Genomic DNA, 21,927 nt, shown 5'->3' with positions numbered 1-21,927 from the left:
TACCATATCAAAAAATGAGACAAACTTTTGTTATTGCTATTATGATTCTTTTTCTGAAACACAGGCAGAAATTGTTTAATTTGTGAGCAATCTACAATATTTTTTCCTCCATTTAAGATAGAGGGTTATTTTTGTGTTTATTTGTTTTTAACTGGCCAGTTGAAAACCTTGACTGTTGCGTTTTGTTTCGCTTTAGGAAAGAAACTAGCCAGAGTGGTCTTTCATTTTCTCCAGATTATGGTTCTACTCTGATAATAGTTAAAGAATTTATTTTTTGCTGGGTTTTGATACTAGATACAGGATCTTAAATTTTCAGAAGTGACTCATGATTTGGCGTAAGGCCATTTTAGAGTGCATAACCTAAAACATCTGAAAGATTGTATTCGGTTCTTACTGGAAACAAGATTCCATTAAAGACATTTCAGTTGGTCAGAGAAGTGCCCAGGCATCCAAAATCACGACTCGTATGTGCAAACTGAGCTTATTAGATTTAATAAGAAATTAGATTTGAAAGCTTTAAATAGTTTGTAAAAGTTAGAAGATTAAAATCAATCAGATTTTTACGTCTATCTGTAATTACATAATACAATGTGATGATAGTGTAATTTATGATATAATGTCATTTATTATAAAACAATTGTGCTATTATTGCCTGTATTAATGCAAAGGGAAGGAAAGCAGGCATAACTGATAGCTAGACAGCGTGTTAGGTTCCACTGTTTTGTATACTGCAGCATAGAATCCCCTGTAATTTTCTGAATACAGCACTTACAACACTGATTTTGTGACTATTTCATGGAATTACAGAATCATAGAATGGTTTGGGTTGGAAGGGGCCTGCCATGGTCAGAGATGCCTTCCACGTGATCAGGTTGCTCAAAGCCTTATCCAGCCTTGCGTTTAATATGTCCAGGGTTAGGGCATCCAGAACTTCTCTGGGAAACCTGTTCCAGTGCCTCTCCATCTTCATAGTAAAGAATTTCCTTCTAATATCTTATCTTAGCCTACTGTATTTCAGTTTAAAGTCATTCTGCCTTATCCTGTTTCTACATGTCCTTGTAAAAAGTCCCTCTCCAGCTCTCTTGTAGGCTCTCTTTAGGTGTTGGAAGGTGCTCCAAGGTCACCCCAGAGTCTTTTCTTCAGCCTGAACAACCTCAACTCTCTCAGCCTGTCTTCATCAGAGAGGTTTTCCAGCCCTCTTATCGTCTTCATGGCCTCCTCTGGACTCACTCTAACAGGAAGTTCCTAAGCAGTCTAGCATAAAAGAAAAAACTAAATCTTACGAAGCAAAATGTAAGACCTAGCAATAGTTCTTAAAGCAGCAGCATCAAAATCAAAAGTTTCATCGAATGACAATTTATATTGATAAATAAAAGTGGTGTGCTGTGCTTATTTCTGCCAAGGAAACATTGTTCAGATTTTTGTCACCAGTAACTACCAGTGAGGATCATCTGAACCAGTACATTGTCTCCAAAATACATCTATGAAGGCAGTCCATAAGCATGCGCTTGTTGGTGTGTTTCATTCCCAAACACTGGCCAATTCTCTTAACTGCTAAAACAATCAGGAATTTCATCAAAAATAAGCAAAAATAATTTGAACGTTATAGATAAAAAGATCTGATTTCAGATAGATGAGACTGTCACAGTCATATTTTGTGTTTACAGCGTTATTTTCATCATAGCATAAAATGGAAATTAAAAAATTATTTGAGAGTTCACCATGGCTGTGTCCTATGGGTTTTCAGTTCATTGCTGTTCTGAATGAAGAAAGGAGGTACAAAACAGAAGGAAATCTAGAATAGTTCCATGAAACAAGGAGCTGCTCATCAATTAATCTTGATAGTAAGTGCCAGCATCCAGGGGAAGATGTATTCATAGTTAATAATTTTGATTCTTTATCGATGAGGAAACCAGAAAGTGTTCTGTCCATCTTTTTAAAGATGCCATCCAAAATGCCATCCAAGATTTTGATTAAAACAGAGTATGCCTTTTGCACAATGAGTTGTTGTGGCTGGATCTAATTAACAATGAACAATTGCAGCCATGAGAGAACAAAATAAAATAATGATTCAGATAAATTATAGAGCTTTTCCATTACGTAGTCCATATGACTGATCCCAAATACAAAAATCGCAGATTGTTTTTGTTTTAATTTCAGGGTCAAACACCAAAGTTGAAATATTATATGTAGCAAAAGCTCTTCTGGTTTGTAAAATTGAAAATGTGGCTTTCTAATCCATTGTAGCTTAGGTGTTAAATTCACTTGCTTTGCCACAGACTCACAGAACATCCTGAGCTGGAAGGGACCAACAAGGATCATGGAGTCCAGCTCCTTGCCCTGTACAGGACAGCCCCAAGAATCACACCATGTGCCTGAAAGCATTGCTCAAACACTACTTGAATTCCTTCCTTTTAAATAGGAAAGTAAACAATTATGAAAACATTTTCTGAATGAAATGGAAAAGAGAGAAAGTAGAATCTTTAGTGTCTTAATATTGCCTGTGGATCTGGAATCTTGCATCAGGGGGATCAGGCTGGAAGACTATGAACCTCTGCCTCTGTCCCCCATTTTCCTGTTCCCCTCCTCTGCAGCAGGCTTTGGGCATCTCCTATCACAACTAGCTCTATGCTGCTGTGGAAAGATAGTAGAGGTGATGCTGCCCGTTCCTCCCTCCAGTCAAATTGGGACCACTCAACCCCCTTGTGCCCTGGGTTTGCTCCAAGTGCCTCCTAACACTTCATTCCTCCCTGTGCATTCCTGTCCCACTGCCTTCCTGCAGCCCTGACTGGTTCAGGGACCCATGCCAGAAGCCAAAACATTGCAATTAGTATATTAAGAAAAAAAGGTTATAACTGGGAAACAGATTGCTAGTGCAACTGGTATCTTTTGCATGGATCTGGAATTCCCCTGACCATCTAATTAATGTCTGTCTCCAGAAAAGCAATTAATAATCAAGCAGTGGATTTTTTTGGTCATACATTGCACTGGCAACTGTTCCAATATGTTCAGGTATAACCTTAAAAAACCAATACAGAATTGCATGTTACTGATACCAATAATCAGTTATTTTAAAAATCTAAACTAGGAAAATGAATCACTGATCTTATGGAAGAGGTTTGGGAAAGTAATTACTATTTTATTTACTGTATTTTCTTGAATAATTGTCAGATTCTTCCATTCTAGTTTACCAATAAGCTAGTAAGGTCAAAACCATCTCAGAATAGATTTTTACAAAATGTTTTGACTTTGTGATTCCCAGCTCCATGTGAGGAGATGTAGAAATCATTGTGACTTAACAAGAGTAGGAACTGTGGTGACCATTACTAAATAAAAAATGTGCATCATATAGCAAAATAACTTCTCAACTACATTCTGCTCATGAAATATATTGAAGTGAAACCTAACATCATCTTTAATTCAGGCAGTGGGATGCTTGAAGTTATCTTTGCTTTTGTGTTTTCTTACTGTTGGGACAAGCTGGCTGGCAGCCAGCTTCAAAGCATCCTCAGGGCACAGCTATAGCTGGAGCGGGTCCCCTGGAGAATGCTGTGCAACCAGCCACAGGTCTCTGGTGCCTGGGAACACCAGTCCATGGGAAGCTGCTGGTGAAGCAGGAGATCCAAAATACTGGCTGCATCCCCCATGGTTTAGAGCATCCTGCTCCTGTGTGTCCAAGTGCCTTTCATGACCAGATGGACAAGGGCAAAGGCAAAAATATGGTTTTTGTCCTTGGTGGTGTGTTGCTTAATGGGTGTGTTGTCAGTCGTGCTTGTGTCCTTGCAGGAGCCTGATCTATAGGTGGGGTGGGCTCCCCGATCCGCAGTCCTGCTCATGCCTGCCCTGCACCCCCCAGTGCGGCTGCTGGGCATGGCACGCTCCACCTCTGGGCTCGGCTCCCCACTCGCTGCCAAGGCTTGCAGCAGCTGACGTGCTTTGGCTGCTTGCCAGAGTGCATCATCTGCCTTTAGTGTGGTTTGTTTCGGGCTCTGCTTGTTCATCATCATTTGCTAACCGTAAAACAGGTATACGCTACCAACTTCAGCCTATGTAGGGGAGCTTGGCAGAGTCTGCAGGCATCCTTTAGCATGACATGCATTTAAAATCCCTTTTATGGTAAAAGAGCCCTTATTATAAGCAGTGATCATGCTTAGAGGATTTCTTTTAAAAAAAGTTATTTTGTGTATAGTATTTCTTTAATACATCCTTACGCATAAACCCTCTCAGTATAATTACAGCTTTGTAAATCCCCATTATTTGTTCTCTCTTTATAACAAAGGATTTGTCCGTTGAGTTACAATTGCAAATACCTCATAAACCCAGCAGCTGAGTATTATCTGTGATATACTGGAAGAAACAAGCAAATACCATCTTTCTAAAAATACAAAAGTGTAAATTAAGCCTTTTCTATGGAGCATCCAAAGTGAGGGAAATACCACTTTCCCCTTGTCTGCTAGTTGTGCATTCAAAAGTTTTAAGTGTGCATGAATCCAGCTTTGAATATGAATACCTGGATAGATTTCTTTTTGTTCTGTTTTTCTTCGGTAGAAATAAACACAAAAGGCAGTTCCAATGGATTGGGTTTGGTACATTACTACATAGCTCCTAAACAAATATCTTACTCAGTTTGTCTCTTAATTGGAGCTTAGCCCTATTCCACCTTTCAAAAAACCCCTTGAATCTTCAGCATACTTGACCTTAGCTCCAGAAAATAAAGCAAATATAGTTTCTTAAGGCTTTTATCCTGTTAGCTTAGGCAGAAAACCTTGATTCAACAAGATTTTGAATTTATTCATAGTTGGTTATCACTGGCAAATGATGTCATTGTCACTAACAATGTTTTCCACTACCTCTCCACAAAAGATGAAGAGAAGTTAGGCAGCTGCAGACAATAATGAAATATAACTCAGTTTAAGTGAAGATTTATATTTGCTCTAAATAGTGGTCACAGGGAGACATTTTCCAAAGCCATTTTTTAGAAATACCTGTTTCATTGCATATTTCTTATATTGGCAACCAAAACTGCCATTCGAAAAACACTTCCCAGCAGAATTGAGGGCCTGATCATTATACGGCGTTGTTGTACAATGCACCTTAAAATCCTTATAGAGTCCCATAAATAAGAAGAAATAACTCTTTTCTTTAAGCTTGCTTTCACTGACTTTCAAATGTCAGATTTCCATTCTATTTATTCTTCAGGTACTTTTCATAGCTTGCAATATGCAGTATGCAGAGCTGAAGGCCATTTCTTGCTCAAATCATGCAGTCTGTGCCACAGTTTTGAACTGCATTGGGACAATTTACTGGGACACATGCTATACATAGGAGTTAAGGGAGGGCACATGCCTTACAGGTAGAAAAAAAGTAGAAGAATGAAATGTATCAAAAAAAAGATCCTAAACTCAAAGCAGTTAGTGTGCTACAGACCAGTTCACCATATTTTTCTGCCATTAAATGTTTGTATTAAACATTTGCTTTCATGAAACTTGCCTTAATTTTGGATGGAATTACCCTGACAGCTGCATTCCAGTGTGCAGGTGTGATGGTTGTCATCCACCATCCCAAGAAGAGCAGAACAGCACCAGTTATTGAAAAAAGCAATGCAGGCAAAAAAATTACATGTTCTGGATGTATCATGAGTTGGAGGCTGCCAGGCTTTATTAAGTTCTAGGATGTGTTGGGTTGGTAGTGACACCTTGGAAAAGATAACATAACAAAGTCTGTCATGTTTTATTCTAGGACTCAATAATGAACTTTACTGGCTGGGGATATTATGCAGCAATACTTACTGTACATTTGTCCTTCAATATACTAGCGTATTTAATTTGGCCATCTCACAGAAGATAAACCTGGGACAATTAAGAAAATCATAATCATTCACTTGTCAGTGGGGTGATTACAAGCAGAAAAGTATATGCTTTCTGAGAAAATCATGAAGGTCCAAGTCTTGTCTCTGCAGTGCATTCTTTATGCTTACTCACACATATGGACAATGATTAAAATCAGGCATCTAGTGTAAAACAGTCTGAGTCTAAGGATGATTGAAGAGCTGAAGAAACCTTGTTTTGGCTGTCTCAGCTTATCTGCTCCCTGGGTTCCTCTTCAGTAAGTTGGCAGAGGAGAGGAGAAGATTCCAGGGTGCTGTTTGTGCCATCAGTCTCAGAAGTGGTGACCTCCACCAATGGTTGCAGTATATGGTTAAACACACATGGGATGAATACCCCTGAGTTCCCAAAACTTCCCAGAATACTCCCCAAGTTCCCAAAACTTCCCATATCACCATTGTCATACATTGCATATAAAGCTTGAAGGTTCCCCTTAGATTTGACTATTAGCTGGTTGGTTTTTTTTAATTTTTAAATTTAATATTTTAAAAATATGTGTGAATGCTTGTTTTCAACATCCTGAATCTTTTCATGCTTGAGTCTTTGGTCCTACACAAGGTTTTCAGGCCTAAGTGGAATGCAGGGTTTCACATCAGCGACAGTGATGTCATTGTGCTTTCTGTGGCACTGGGCCAGGCTTTATGGAGATGACATCTTTAAATACCTTTCAGAGGAAGAAAATAACTGGATTTAAGACATATGATTATGTTATGTACAGAGAAAATAGCTGCCCTTTTCTAGGATCTGCTTAGTTTTCTTGAATTCAATTAATTCTTACCTTACAAAAATACATTAGCTTTTTTTTTTAATGGCATAAGCAATGTACTTCTTCTATAAAGATTAGTAGAATAATTTTGAAGATCTTAAACAATTATTTTTGGTACAGTTTTTATTTTAAAGGTAAATTAATTTATCGTTGTACTTTTCAAAGTCAAGAATTGCGACATTAACATTTCTAATATAAATACAATGTACTGTAATAGAACTTGAAGGTCTACTAGCCAAAGTGTATTTAATCTTGTTAATTCTTCATTAAAGCAGAGAATTGTAATGGAAATGTTGGCAGACTGCAGACATTACTGTCTGTGGACTCATCATTTACTGGAGAGGATAATAGCTTCTGGACAGCATTTTTGTAGCATTTTCTGTAAAGCGGCTTTGAGCTCTTTAGTACGGTCTGAACAAACAATACAGCAGTAGCAATGGTTATTTTTGTTTCCACATTATTCTATCTCTAAACAGTCGGGTCAAGCTACCTGGCTGATTTTTAAGACTTCTTATACCCAGGAGGACGACTAGCTTTCAAAAAAATCATTGAAGTCCTTGATTTCTATGGCAGCCAGTCATCAAGAGCACTAATAAATAGTGACTCTTTCTTGGGCACTTTTCTGGGGAGCAGGACAGATGTAAGATGGTGGCTCTTAGCTGGTCATGCTGGTGAGGCAGCAGAACACATTGCATTTGGCAGTCTCTACACAGGCAGGTATAGCTGTGGGTGGGGTTACATGCAGTTTTTTGGCAGCAGTGGCTAATTTTTAATCTGTATGTATGCTTTAAGTGGAGCTATTTTATGACTTTTCTGCCTCCCAGCTATGATCTTGTTCTTGCTGTCCAATCTAAACACAGGCTTTCTTCTGCCCTTTTATCCTGCAGAGAGCCTATACCTGCATGCTGATTATGATTAGCATTGCACTGGTGGTAAATATTCTCAGGATGCATCCCTAGGTCCCAGAGTTCAGACTGTGCACACTTGGTGCCTTGCAGCGCCAAGCAATCCAAGGCGCGCTGTGTGGAGTTCCAGAACTGGGAATGCCTGTCACAGATTAGACTTTGGCATGCTGCAGTCATGGCTTTTCACTCTGCAGAGTGCATGGCACGACTTGTTAACTACTGCAGATACTGGAACTGTGAAATCAAATGGCCTTGAGTCAAGACTGGTGGGGCAGGAAGAATTAAATTAACTTTCTGTGCCAGCAGAGTTCCTTGTGTCTTGAGGAAGAACTTTCCTGAGGGAGGTCAGTGAGATTTTTCCCTGCTGTCTTTTTATTTCCCCTACATTTTTTGTTCTTTTTTACTCCACCTCCACTGACATGCTTTTAATTCTGACTGGGAGCTGCTAAACAGAAGAACTGAAAGCCAAACTTACTGGAGCAGCTTTAAGAACAAATTTATCTCCTGGTCAGGATTGCTCATCTCCTACTCCTTTCTTTTTCCTTCTTTGGCTTTGATGGAACGGGAGCTCTCTGGCTTTTCCAGGCCTGGGTGGCTTTCTGGGATCTTTTGTGAAAAAGGAAATTGTAGTTAGTTTGTTCAGTCAGTCTCTTTGTGGACCTCTGCACACCAGAGCATCCTGCAGGGACTAAAAAAGTAAACTGAAATAAATTCTGGGGTGAATCTGTCTGGAGGACTGAATTGATGTCAATCTGTCCATCTTTTGGTAACTTGTGTTTTGTTTTTTTTTTTTTTTTCCAAATGAAGATGTCTGTGATGGGTGTGAGGAGCTTGAAAGTAAGTTTTAATAGGATGAATAGGATTTGATGGATAAGAAGAAAAGTATAAGAAGAAAAGTACTGCTCTCATCCCTAATCTGATATCTGTTCAAAGACTTAGGCAGAATATGAACTTTATATCTAAAATTTCTGAACAGCACCTGGATGTCTTTTCTCCTACTGTGTACTGGATCGTATGGGAATATGTTGTTTAGGCTAATTGGGTGTATTCCCTTTTGGGATCAAACCCACATTTTAGTTAATGACAAGTTATCTTCAGATTTTCAGTTTCTGCTAAACAGCATACAACAAAAAAGGTGACATAACAATGACTAAAACAAAAAGGAACATTTTTACTTGTATAACTCCATGCAGTCAGGAATTTTCTGTGTGTTGAAGTAGGAAATTTTCATCTACATCTAGGTTGCTGTCTGATCATTTTAGAAGTGTTTGCTTCTTGTGGTTCAACAAGTCAGTGGTGAGTCTTCCTTAAGAAAAATTATGAACAGCTTCAGTAGCAAATTACATTGTTTTAACAATCTCTATCAGTAGGTCTTTTTAGTGTTAATTATAGTACTTATAAAACTGAGAAAGTTCATAATTTGTTCTGAAAAAGGTGGAACTTGAAAAAAAGTTTACAATATTTTCTCTTTTTTTTTTTTTTTTTTTTTTTTTTTTTTTTTTTTTTTTTTTTTTTGTACCAGGATTGAAAGGCTAATTGTAAATACCCTGATGTATATACAAAACCTCTTGTCACAGAGTGTGGAGTGTGGACAGTTGTCTACTTAGTTTAACTTAATGGTACTGATGTGCCTTTGAGGCAGTCTGGTGGAATCCTCCTAGAGTCTGTCCAAATTTAACACATTTGGTGATTGGCAACAAGTATAGTTTTTACTGTAAAGAGGCATATGCTTAGCAAGATGACACATCTGAATATTGCAATGTAAATGTCCTCACTTTTTTACTGTTTTTTTTTTTCCTGTAGCGCTCTCCCCCTCCATCTAAGCAGTAGGCATTAAGCATGAAGGCAGTGCAAGCAGTTAACAGGAGATATATTTTAATTTTAAATTCTTTGCCAAGGTGTCTGAGGCAGATAAGGAAATCCAGTAAGTCTTCTGCAGGGACCACTGAATGCTTGAACCTCACTTATCCAGTGTTGTTTTGGGCACACTGGAGTGGAGGTTATCTCCACTTGGATAAAAGCCAGATCTGAAGCTAGAAGCTTCCTGCTACCTGATGGAGATAGTAATTGGTCCTCTTGAAAAAATGTCTTCGGAGACCATTGGGCTAGACAGGCAGCAGGGCCCGTGAGAACCTGTGGTAAGAGGTGCTCATGGCCCTCATTATAGCTTGTCCTGTTATCAATAGCTAGATCAGATAAGGAAAACTTATGCAAATCGTTTTTTTAAGCATGCTAGGTTGCTTTTTTGTTGGTTTTTTTTCTGGGAGTCATAAACCCTGCCAAAGAAAGCTTTCATTCTTCTTTTAAAAGTATGTAGGATGAGTTAAATATGCTTCAAAGCAGCTTGCACTGTGAGTGTTTCTAGCATAGAAATACTTTTCTTTAAAACTGTGGATCTTGTCACAAGTCCAAGATGGCTTTAGTCTTCTTCAGACTTGCTTCTGTACCTGCTTTATATTTAAAACAGGCTAGCCTGTAAGGTACTCCTGTCCCTTCCCAGAAAGAAGCATTCTGTTCCCAGAAACTTTGCGCTGCGGTGCACAGTAGTATTGTGACAGGTGAGTAATAGAGAATCAGGGATGCAATATGTCCTCAGTTGCACTCTGGCTAGCTTCAATGGGTGTTTTGCATGAGAAAAGTAAGAAGGATTTGGCTCGTGCTGTAATAAATCCCACTCAATCCTATTGAAACCCTGCATAGCATCCAGTGATAAAATACTTACTGGTTCTGTCTCTTGATTTCTGCATGCAAAATCTTTCTTAAATTACTTTTTGTGGGTGACCCACACCTGAAGCCAGACAGGTAAATGTGAACTAATCTGGTACTGTTGGATGTTTTTAATAGCTGTTTATCAGGGGGAGCCATAGGAAAATTAAACCTATGAGGATTTTATGTTTGACTAAGTAATTAAGTGACCTTATAGTTATTCTTCCTTTAAAGGTAAGCATGTGCAGGTACTCTCTTGTGGGAAATTGGACTTTGTAAATGTCAGCTCTCATAAGCTGACTCATAAAAATGGGATCTCATGGCTTTTCTCAAAATGAGTGGTTAATCCCATGATTTACTGCACTCCAGGAATGTCTCTCTTTAAATTTATCTGTTCCATGTGTGAAATATTCTCATTTTATAGGTCTCTCAAAAATATCAGGTGACCATACCCTAAATGAAGGGAAGAGGCACTTCTACTATTCTCTTAAGCTTTGTTTCCCTCAGACTGACAGATTCATTCATAGAAGACTCTTTTTAACCCTGCTGTTCCCCAAATCATAGTATTTTCTCTGTAGAGCAGTAAAGAGAATTCATCTCTTCAACCATTGCATTTATTGCATGCTTTGAAGCCAAACTTCAAATTTGTCCTTGGCAAAGATGAACAAGGTCTCTCCTTGTTTTCTCTTCATCTGTAAATCTCTAACCATACTGACTGATGGCTAATGAAGTGTACAGAAAGCGCTAGAGGTTGAGATGCTTTGCCTGTGACTCAGCATGATTCTCTCTGCTTTTCGACAAATACTGCTAATAATTGTCAGAGCTTATTAGATTGGCTTTTTGTTTTCTATTTCATGCTGTTTCTATTTCATGTTATGCTAATTTAGAAAATGAAATAAGAAAAAGTGTGATTTTCTTCTTGCATGCATTGTTGACAAAAAAATACCCATTTACTTCAGAGTTACCAGAATCCAATTCCCAATTATAATGCTGGTGCTTGCAGACTGTTCTCCCTGGTTGTAAAAGACTGAAAAAACTCACGAAGAAATAAAAGGTTAATTAATATTTTTGCATGCCTCACCATACATTGATTGTTGTGAGTTATGCCTGAACTTTCCTAGAATACTCTTAAAGCTTTATTGTTTTTTGATTTTGTGATGTGTGTTGGTAAATTGTTGACAAATGTGTCATACAGAGCAGCTGAGTTGAAGTAGGTGTTTATTGAAATGGCTTGCTGCTTTCATTCTTCTAAACTGCCACTGACCCTACCTGTTTGGGGTTTGAGCAGAAAATAGCTACTTTTAAAAACCCAGGCTGAGAAACTCTTTAAATGGGCATATTGCAATGAAAATCCATGCTATAATAGAAAATACCAAATGTCCAATAAAGGTAATGGCAACACAAACAAAAATACTGCTCATGAGATACAGCTTGAAGTGAAAATAAACCTACTGAATGTGTCTAATCAGCTTGTGATTTAGGTGGTGAATTGATGAGATCAGTTGTTTTTATTAATATTTCCAAACCATTTGAAATGTTTGTTCAGAAAAGCTAATTAAGATGAAAATAAATAAAGGCCTCCACTCCAGAGTGTTGAAAATTATTAACCCTGCAAAATAGCAGACTTACTACAGTTATGTAAAAAGAACCTTTTGATTTTGGTGTTAATTGAAGTGAAACTAAAATAGTTACTTCAGACTGTTCTTTTTCCCAAATGGATCTTTAATACAGATTTCCTTACTCTTTTCAGTGAAAGAACAGAAAATGAAGCTCTAATAAGGTAAGTTTTTTTTTTTTTTTTAATTCCACTTTAGTAAGATATTCAAGTTAATTTGAGATAATTTTAACAAATATATTCAGCATTTTAGGCTAGCTCCTGGACCAGTAGATTTCAGCATTTCACTAGTAGATCCCAGTTTGGGTCAGTATGTCAAAGCAAAAAAAGAAAGAGTACAGTATTGCAGAAGGAGTCTAACAACATTTAACTTTTTTGTTGTTGTTACTGAAGCACTATTTGGTCCTTAATCAAAAAAAGATGCCTTCATAGATTTGGAAACTTCTTTTTGCTTGTAAGGAATTTACAGGTAATTATTTTTTGGCAGATGCTATAGTTTTCACTACTCAGTCAATGAAAATCTTTGTTTTCCTCCAGTTTGAAAATGAAACATTAGAAGATATGCTGATAAAATAAGTAGCTTGGTCACAGATTTTTGGTTTTTGAGATGTGGTAGTGGGAGTTTATGAGTTACATAGTGAAATAAATAAAGGAGAGGTGAACTCTTCTAGGAGTGACTATTTCCCCTTATATAACATAGTTCAGCTGCATTCTGAAAATGGACTCTGTGTCATCTGCTAGATGGGCAAAAAGCAGAAGAAGGTCTTTCAATACAGTACCAACTGCAATGGATGTTAAAGAAGTGGTTTTATCTTTCCATTTCTTCCATTGCTAGTGAGGATGCTGACATTCATGTGGTGTGTCACCTAGAAAATGAAGCATCTATGTCGAATAACAAAGCCAGGTGTACAATAGCAAGTTGTCCTGACAGGCAGCTGAAGTATGAACCGGTTCAGAGCATTACAAAAATATATGATTACTTTTCTGTCACAATTAATATTTCAATTATAATAGTCATTTTCAGGATTCCAAGGAAGGGAAGTGTTATTGCTTATTGTTTTCTTTTCCTCCCATATTTGCCTGGTTTTGTTTTTTGCATCAGTGGTTAAAGTAAAATTTTTCAGAGTTGTTAGCTGGATTTCGTACACCTATTTCAAGTCAAATGACTTCCAAATGAAGAGTGTTCATAAGAAATTTTTTAAAAGCTGTTAACATCAGTAAAAGTTGATATGTCTGCATAAACCGTGTTCCTGGTTTGCAGAGGGGCATTCTTGGAATAGGGAAGAGGGAGGCTTAAAAAAAACAAGGCATTTAAGCTATGCAAAATATAAACTGCTAGAAACCACAAGTGAGTAGAAATGTGAAGTATTAATGGAAAAAACAGTAGTGTCATGAAAAAGTAATGAGGTGTCATAACAAATGGTGGTGTTAATAGCAGACTATCTTTGTAATTCTTATTTTGTATTGGTACATGGAGAGTATGTGCATCTATTTGCAGCTACAAAGGTGTGTGCTTATGTAGTACATCTCTGAGATGGCAAGATGCTGCTGTTTTTCACCCAACCAGTGAGAAGGACTGAAAACCCTTCTGGAACATGGTTAATGAAGCTAAGGAACTTTATAATGTGTTGAGAGCCACATGGGTAGTGCAGGGATTTAGTAAATGCCAGAAGAAATTCTAGTTCTGAGCAGTCTTTGTACACTGATCTCATCAGCATCCGAGATCCAGAAAGAAGACAAGTCCTCCTTCTGTCTCTTTACTAGGATTCAGCCATACAAGCACTGGGCAAACGTTGCAGAAACGAATTAAACTTGCCATGTCTGTAGCTGATCACCTAACACAAGGGAGCCTTATGTGGAGCCTCTGAATGCTACAGTAATACAAATCCCTAAGTAATATGCCTAAGTAATGTAGAATGACAGCAGTAGTGGAAATTTACTTATTTTGTTTACCAGAGTCACAGCTGGAAGTATTTTAAGGTATACATTGCTCACTCCTGGATTTCTGCCTTGGCAGTGCCTGCAGAAGTACCAGGTCATTTTAATGTGATTTGACATATGGGCAGTAGAAAACCACCTGCCATCAAACATCGTTTTCTTTCTAAGTTAACTGTAGTGTTTAGTAACTACTGATCCAGTTTGAGCTACAATTTATCAGTTAGGTTGACAATGAAGCTATGAAGGTCGCAGTGCTGTTCATCCCAAATTTCCAAGTCATACAAATGGGTGCTGCAGAAGCTGGAAAATCTTGTTAAAGATGTTTGGTGCTTTCCCCATACATTTGAATTGACTTTTCTCTTTTAGTCTCTTTAGTCAAAAGCTAAATACACCACCGCAGATGCTGCACAGTTGACTCAGGAATTCCTGTTTTGGTTTGCCAAGCAGGCAAACTATTTATCTCAGGTAAGAGAATTTTGAGGTGTGATGTGGTTAGGATCTAAAAATATCAGTATAGGGAGATGGGATAGGGCTCCAACAGACAAAAAACATGGCAAGATAAGGAAGAGGAGTTCACATTGGAATTACGATACTGTGGGTGTAATTAACCACTGGAAATGCTTAGAAAGGAATGTGGTAGATCACTTGGAGTAATTAAATCAAGATTAGATCTGCTTCTGAAATATCTTCTAGTAGAGTTACAAGTTCTTGTGCTTTGTAAAGAAATTGCTGCATGAAGTATTACAGGCTGTGCCAGGCAGGAAGTCAGACCAGATTACCATAAGAGTTCCTCCAGGCCTTTTAAATCCACATCTCCACCAACAAAGGCTCTTATGTGGTACATGCTGCCACAGAATTTCCAAAATCTGAGGTGGAGCAGGTGACTCTTGTTTCAGTGGTGAAAGGTTGAAAAGTCTTTGAGCAGATCCTTACAGAGATGCTGTGGTGGGTGCTCAGTGCTGCTGAGTTTGTACATTTTGGGTGCTTCAGTCCTATGGACCAATACTAAGCCAGTTCCTGCTCCTGTCTGATCAGCCATAAACGCATCCTTCTGCATATTTTTCTGATATTTTACCTGATTTATTTATATGGTTTTATATGGTTTGCATTTTTATTGAGTTCAGTGAAAAATAATAATTATTCTATAAAGCTCATTGAATCCCTTCTGTGATACAAGTAAAGTCCTGAAAGAGTTCAGAATTTTCTTCAGTTACTCAGTCAGCATAATTCCATTGTCTTTAACGCAGGATCTTCTATAGTCACTCTTAATATCCCTAAGAGTAGAAAGGGCAGGGGACAATTTTAGCAGATTATGTAGAATTCCTAGGATAAAATAATCTGCTTTCCCCAAAACTGAAAAAGCAGTAACCTGTATGCTTGCTCTGGGACGTGCATGGAATAGTGGGAGTGGAGGACACTTGTCTTTTAGTTCTCTCCAGCTACAGGGAAGTGTATTCTTGTCTTACTGGGTAAGAGGCAGCAGATCTTTTTAACAGAAAAGAGACTAAAATATATCAAAAAGTAATTTTATACTAGAAGAAATACAAAACACTGTGGTGAACAAGAACAGCCCTAGCTCCTTGTTACTTTGATAATCTCATTAATTTCAACATTCAGAATTAATCAGGAATTACTGTGCAAAATCTTGCAAATAGAAAAATCCATCAACTTGAGCTCAAAATTATGTCACCCTACTGTACTTAGGTTGCATAGCTTTTGTTACAGGAATGTTTAGTGTAATTCCACAGCAGCATGAGGGGAAGAACAGCTAAGGGTTGTCCTGGCTGTATGTGGGGATAAAAACTTACTCAGGAAAGTTTTCATGTAATTCTGGCTCTGTAGAAAGATCTGTGAAAAAGCTTTTCTGTAAAATTATCCAGGGTAAATTCAAGCGTGAGCCCAGGAATATTAGAAGATTTTTTTTTTCCAGAATACCTGATACCTAGCCTGACAGCAGGTAGTTTGCACTTGGTACCTGACCATCCCTACTGCTCTCCCTCCCTGGACCATGTATTTATGGTTTACACATGGCAGCCTAGACCTGAATTGGAAAAAATACTGGACTAAAACAATAGTAGAACTAAAGCAGAGAAGAGATATACCATTGCGTTTGATAAGCCAGTGTAAGGTGATTGAGGTAAATAAGTTTGTGTCCCTCCATGTGGAGGCTCCACCTGCTTTCACAGACATCCAGGAAAGAGGACAAGATGCTGGAAAAAGATAAAAAAAGGTTCATTACTCTTGCTAGTAGGTTAGGGATTCATGGCTGTGGTGAAAGGAGAAAAGACTTTGGTTAGTCAGGAATCAAACATGTTTGCTTGGTTGCCATGCAATAATAGTTGTGATTTTTTAGCATGAGGTTTCTTCTGCACCACATCTCTTGAAAATATATTACATACCTATGGTTTTCACAAATTCCTGATAGCCATAATATTGACTGTGGAGAGCATTTAAAAACAAACTTCAGGATGTCTCTTTTTCACATGTTTTTTCAACCAGTGAGTCACTCTTAATGGATACTTGAGTTCTGAAAAGGAATGGAGAAGGCAGTGCCATAGAAGAAAATTGCCCTCGCCATTAGTAAGGTATTTGAGACATCATATTGCTGCTATTTCCTTCCATGTGAAAGCTCATGGCTAAGTTATTTAATGTAAAGGAAAACAGTCTTTTCTACCACAGAAAAAGTGCCTCTACTGGACAGTGGCGCGCAAGCTTGCAAAATTGACTTTGGTTATCACTGAGGGTTTCCTTGGCATTTCTTTCTCTTCAGGCAGTTAATGCTGTAAAAGCATTCCAGATAACAGAAGAGAGTAGTTGTGTTGAGGTCTGGGGAGTTCCTTTGGCATATCTCCAGTGCACTGCTAGTCCCAAATTCATTGTTTGTATCTAAGAACTCTAAAAGTTTTAAAAGCTTTAAAAAGCTCAGTTTTACTGCAATTGAAAGCTATTCAGTCTTGTTTCCAGCACTTTGTTTACTTAATAACCCTTATACAAGAATCCATGATTTTGTCTGGGTAACCTGCTGCTCTCTTCCAAGAGAGAAATATATTGGTTTTTAAATTTTTTAAATCCACATGCTAGGTTGGAGCACAAGTCAGTGTAAAGAAGTACCAGGTGTTTAACCCTCTGCTCGCAATGTCTGCTCAGATGAGAGTCAAGCATGCTGTGCTCACTGTTACAGAACTCTCCAAAAGTGTCGATTCAGGGAAATTCTGCTGCCGTGAGAGAACAGGAGCATCAGGAATGATCTCTCCTGCTTAATGGAAATGTGGCTTTTGGTGACCAGTACATTAAAAAAATAGCAGATTGTGTGTATGTGCTCATTGACAGAGTCCAACGTGAACATCACAGTGATGTTCAGGACAGCAGATCCTACTGTGTGCTGCAGCTCTGGGACACTGGATGAGGCTCTGGTAGCAGCAGGCTGGTACAGCATATGTCTGGCTGCTACCAGAAGGGATTTGCAGCTGTACAATTTTTGGTTTTGAGTAACCTTTAGAAGAGTGCATCTGAAAAATTGCCAGAGTGGCCAAACAAATTAATTCCCATCAGCAGGAGAGACAGCTGTTCATTTGACTACATCTGCTTCAGTTGACTGTGTGGATCGTCTTACTGGATAGAATGGGCTCCAGAGACCTGCCTGTGGAGAAGACAGGCAGGTAGGACAACGTGCACTGTGTCAGAAATTATCTTTGTCTTTGATATTACAGAAATGGCCTTGCCTTATGGATGTGGTGGAGGGGTGTGTTGCTTGTCTAATTGTTTGACCTTTGCCCTTTTGCACATAACCCCTTGTCCCCTCTATTTCAGACCTGAAGGATCCTACATCTACAGAACAGATGGGTTAACTACAGAATATTTCAGATGGTTGCACCCTGCTGATAACAGTAGCCAAAGCCACCCCACCCCCCCAATATATTACTGTGAAAATGTGGATAAGAAAAAAAAAGGTTGGAAAAGTCAGTCTTGGCTGAATAATATTAGTCCTAATCTCTCTAAGCAATATGTATTCTCTGCCTTTTTGCTCACTTTAAGGGTCAAAAGCCTGTTTAGAAGCTGCTAGAGATCTAGATGGTGCTAACTAGATTTGCTTCTAGGACATTCTCATTCAGCACCACCCTCAGAGCAAGCTTTGGTTCTATTGTTTCAGTTTCCCCATCTGTGGCTTTAATCCAGTTCTCTTTCTTTAATTGCATCCTATGTAGAATTGTCCCACAGCTCTTCTCCTCTCCAAGTTTAAGGTTTCAGTTGCTGTGCAGGAGACCCTCTGAATGATTTTATTTTGTCAACTGTGGTAAACAGACAGTAAAAACATATACCACGGCACAAAATCTTCTCTAATCAGTTATTTGACAAGCACATTTAATTATTTAGCATAGCTTGTAAAAGTAATGAAGTCCTGGTAATAGGAGATTTAACACTCTCCTATTAATTTTTCCCTAAGAGGTGGGAAAAGACTGCCATAATGTTGTGTGCAAACTGAGAGCATGAAGTTAATGAGATTTGACTGAAAATACGTAAAAGGGGCTGGAACCTTTCACTGCTTCTTAAGAGTTTTGCTAATAGGTAGTAAATCCAAGCACATCCCACAGTTAGATAAGATTCTGCCTGTGTTGGCAAACCAGAAGGTGCTGTCTGATGCTTTGCCAAAGCAAAACAGAGTTTTCTTGGACCAGCTGTATTTTTTTTTTTTTTTTTTTTTTTGGAATGTTTAGCTTAGTAACAAGAAAAGCTGTAAGTCACAGTCTTGCTCAAGAGGTATCATTCAAAACAATTTTTTTATAGCATGATAGATTTCATGTTGCTACAAAATAAATATTTAATCAGCACTAATATTTTTGGTTCCCTCAGGCAGGCAGAGAAGTTCTAGCTTTTTACTCAAGTAAGTCCAAATGGAATCTAGCAGGAAGTTCAAAGTAAAATGCATGTATATCCTTGAGATTTTTTAAAATGGATTTTATGTCCAGCCTGCCAGGATTGATGGCTGATTTTGTTCCTGACAGAGAACATTTTATCTCAAAGTTGAAAAGCCCCTATTCCCAAAAATGGAAAAGAACCCAAGAAGAATCTGTGTTTGATTGGTTTGAGTTGTATGGTGAACTAGATCAGTTACAATTACATTGAAAAAAGAAAAAAAAAAGAAAAAAAAAAGAAAAAAAAAAAAAAAGGCAACCTGGAATGCTTTGCTTACAGTCACAAAGCTGCCTCAACCATGCCAGCCTAACTCAATGACTGAAGGGAACAGTCTAGTGACTCCACAGAGTTGCAGTTGCTGGTTAGTTTCTAATTCCTTGATCTTATGTCATCTACTGGGCTCTTTATTCAGGGGCTTCACTTTGTAGTACAAAAGAATATTTGTAGAATATGTGTGCAGTGAATATTTCTTACCTTGACAGCTGCTCTGTCAAGCACAGTAGCAGAGTTTGGCCCTTGGAGCATATGAGCTCTCTGTGAGCTTCCTGAGAAAGCTCCAGCTCCCATGAGCCTCATCAGACAGGAGGATGGGAGACAAGCACTTGAATTTTGTGTTCTTCATGTGGGAGCACAGAGGGCTCTGCAGAGGGGGCAAGGACTAAATGGAGCCCACTTTATTATTTCTTCAAATGTGAACCACTGAGTGAGGCTCCTTCTGCTGTTTTCCCTTTCTGCTCAAGAGTCAGTAAGGGCTCTTCCCTGGTACCTCTATTTGTAATGGATCAGTCTTGAGACAGTCATCATGCTTGCATTTAAGAAAATCTTTCAGGACACATCTGCTCATTAGTGCTCTCTCTCTTTTGATCTGTTAGAAACTCATTCCCATCCTTCTAGCCATCAGCATCTTTCATTGTCCTTTCACAAATTAATTTAAAAACCAATCATCCCTTGTTTGATTTAGTAATCACAAAAAAGAACAAACAGAGGTAAAGGTAAAATAATACAATTTCAGGAGGGAAATTGTGTGTTCTGAACTGAAACTTGAATGCATGTGCACCTCACAGAAAGGTAGCAGGTTTCTCTAGTGTTCACCCAGAAATTAGGGAAAGTATTCCCTGCCATGTCTGACTGTCACCAAGGAAAAGTAGTACTGAATTTTTGCTGACCCTGAGGATGTCAGGTTAAAATTTGTCACAGTCCTTTAGTTGTAGTAGATACATAATACAGAGAGAGAATACTGTTGAGCAGTTATGACAAGTTTTGACATTTCTGATTTCCTTTATATTAAGATGCTAACCATAGACACTATTAGTCTCACCCCCTGATTGGGGCTGATTCAGAGAGCCTTAAGTTTTCAGACACAGAGTGGGTTTGTAAAATGATAAGACATACAGGATAGTAAAATTTTCAATGTAGAGCTGCTTGAAAATACAGTGACAGTACTAACCCATCCAGATTTCCAAGTAAGCAGCCATAGTGCAGGTGTTCACCAGCTCTGATTTTCTTGAAGCACATGATGTTGTGCTTTTTCTGGCCTGGAATTCCATTTCTGAAAACAAATTGGTTGGAAAATACTTAGATATATAGGTGGAGCTCCTCCTTTGCTGGCAGCAAAAGCTAAGTGAAAATGACAGGGAGTGTTCACTTTTTTCTGCAAGTTCTGTCTTCCGTAGGAAAATGGCAGGCTGACCCTGGTGTGTTCCAACTCTGCATGGGAGGACTTGATGTACTTTGTTTCCAAAACTTGGATGTAGTTGCAGCTGTCATGTATGGAAAGAGACAGAGGTTAAACACAAGACTGCTGTAAAAATGTACTAGCATTCATAATTATGTTTAAATTTTATTATTCCTTGCTTCCATTAAGTAAAATAATTAAAGGAACATAAAATAATAACAGAAGAGAAAAAGGTAATTTCTTGTTCTTATAGGATCACAAAATTCTAGAATGTCTTGGGTTGGAAGGGACCTTAGAGGTCTATCTAGTTCCAACCCCCCTGCTTAAGATATGGACACCTTCCACTTGACCGGGTGGCTCAAGGCCCCATCCAGCCTGACCTTGAACACTTCCAGGGTTTGGACACCCACAGCTTCTCTGGGCAACCTGTTCCAGTGCGCCACAACTCTCACAGAAAAGAATCCTAACCAGGTTCCTCAATCCTGGTTCTGATAATGTTGCAGTCGTTGTATCAAAACCTTTTAGATCCTCTTAACTTCTTCTGCCTTCCTTAAATTGCTGGTACAGTTGTTCCAACTTCTTAAATGGAGTGGAAATTACACAAATAGGAGTTATTTTGAGCTGCAGAATGATTTTACACTCACTCTTATGTAATGAGCTAGAATTGCACAGCTGACCAAAAAAACGTTCTTAATTCAGAACTCCAGCCTGTTTTTCACTTCAGTGGCTTTGTAAAGTTCCCTCTAGTCTTTATGCACCATTTTATGTGGTTTAACTGAAATTTTGGGAAAATAAAGGAAAATGAACCATGGACATGGAGAAATGTGGAAGGACAGATGAAGTGAGAGATTTCACATCGGAATGGGACATAGAGAAAGCAGTTCTGTAGGAATGGTTTGATCAAAATGTTTGGGATGTTAAAGTGACATAGAGAAAAAATTGATTAATTGAGAAAGAATGCATGACAGGAAAGATGTGATTTATTGGACTGAAAAAGTCTTCCTCGACAACAGCAAGTGGCATAGTTTTCCAAAGAAAGTGTCTGTCTTATTTGGCAATTGAAAAATTGGTTGAATAAAGACTAGAAAATACCAGTGTAGAACCTGTGCTTCAGTAGGTGAGCACTCTGGAAGCAGAAAACCTTTTCTACATCCATATTCTGACTTGCTTGAGAAAGCTCCATGAATCTGATTCAGGCTTGGGATAAAAACATAAGGTATGTTTTCTCTGCTTGCTCCCTTTTTCCCCTAAATGTTATTATACTGCAGCTTGGCGCTGTCCACACAGTCTGGAGCAGACTGTGTTGTAACTTGCTTTAGCCGCCGCTGAATTTAACAGCTTTTGGCTTTGTAAGTAATGCCTTAGGAGAACTCTTGCTCATCTGTTCCCTGAGCCAAAGGAAAACTCCTCCAGTAGCTTTCCCAGTGTTTTCTCTGGCTGGAACACATAGTTACTGATTGCTAGGTGAAGATACACTATCTTTAATCTTATTTTTGTATTTTTTGTTTGTCCAGCTGACATAT

General features: G+C 38.4%; 1 protein-coding gene across 5 annotated transcripts in view; it reads left to right on the top strand.

The window, feature by feature from the left end:
* Positions 1-21,927, top strand: part of THRB (thyroid hormone receptor beta) — a 155,643-nt gene that overhangs the window by 18,053 nt on the left and 115,663 nt on the right. For 3 of the 5 annotated variants that reach the window (XM_053982749.1, XM_053982767.1, XM_053982758.1), the window contains exon 2: positions 12,013-12,042. The gene's annotated coding sequence lies outside the window, so the exon portion shown is untranslated. Of the gene's footprint in view, positions 1-12,012; positions 12,043-14,217; positions 14,281-17,428; positions 17,475-21,927 lie in introns of those variants that run through there. The other 2 variants (XM_053982784.1, XM_053982774.1) reach the window with 2 other exon arrangements.

This window comes from Vidua macroura, chromosome 1 (assembly GCF_024509145.1).
Source record: "Vidua macroura isolate BioBank_ID:100142 chromosome 1, ASM2450914v1, whole genome shotgun sequence".
In the NCBI taxonomy this organism is placed as follows: domain Eukaryota; kingdom Metazoa; phylum Chordata; class Aves; order Passeriformes; family Viduidae; genus Vidua; species Vidua macroura.
Note: the sequence above shows the minus strand (reverse complement) of the source record. Positions and strands in the feature narration are given on the sequence as shown.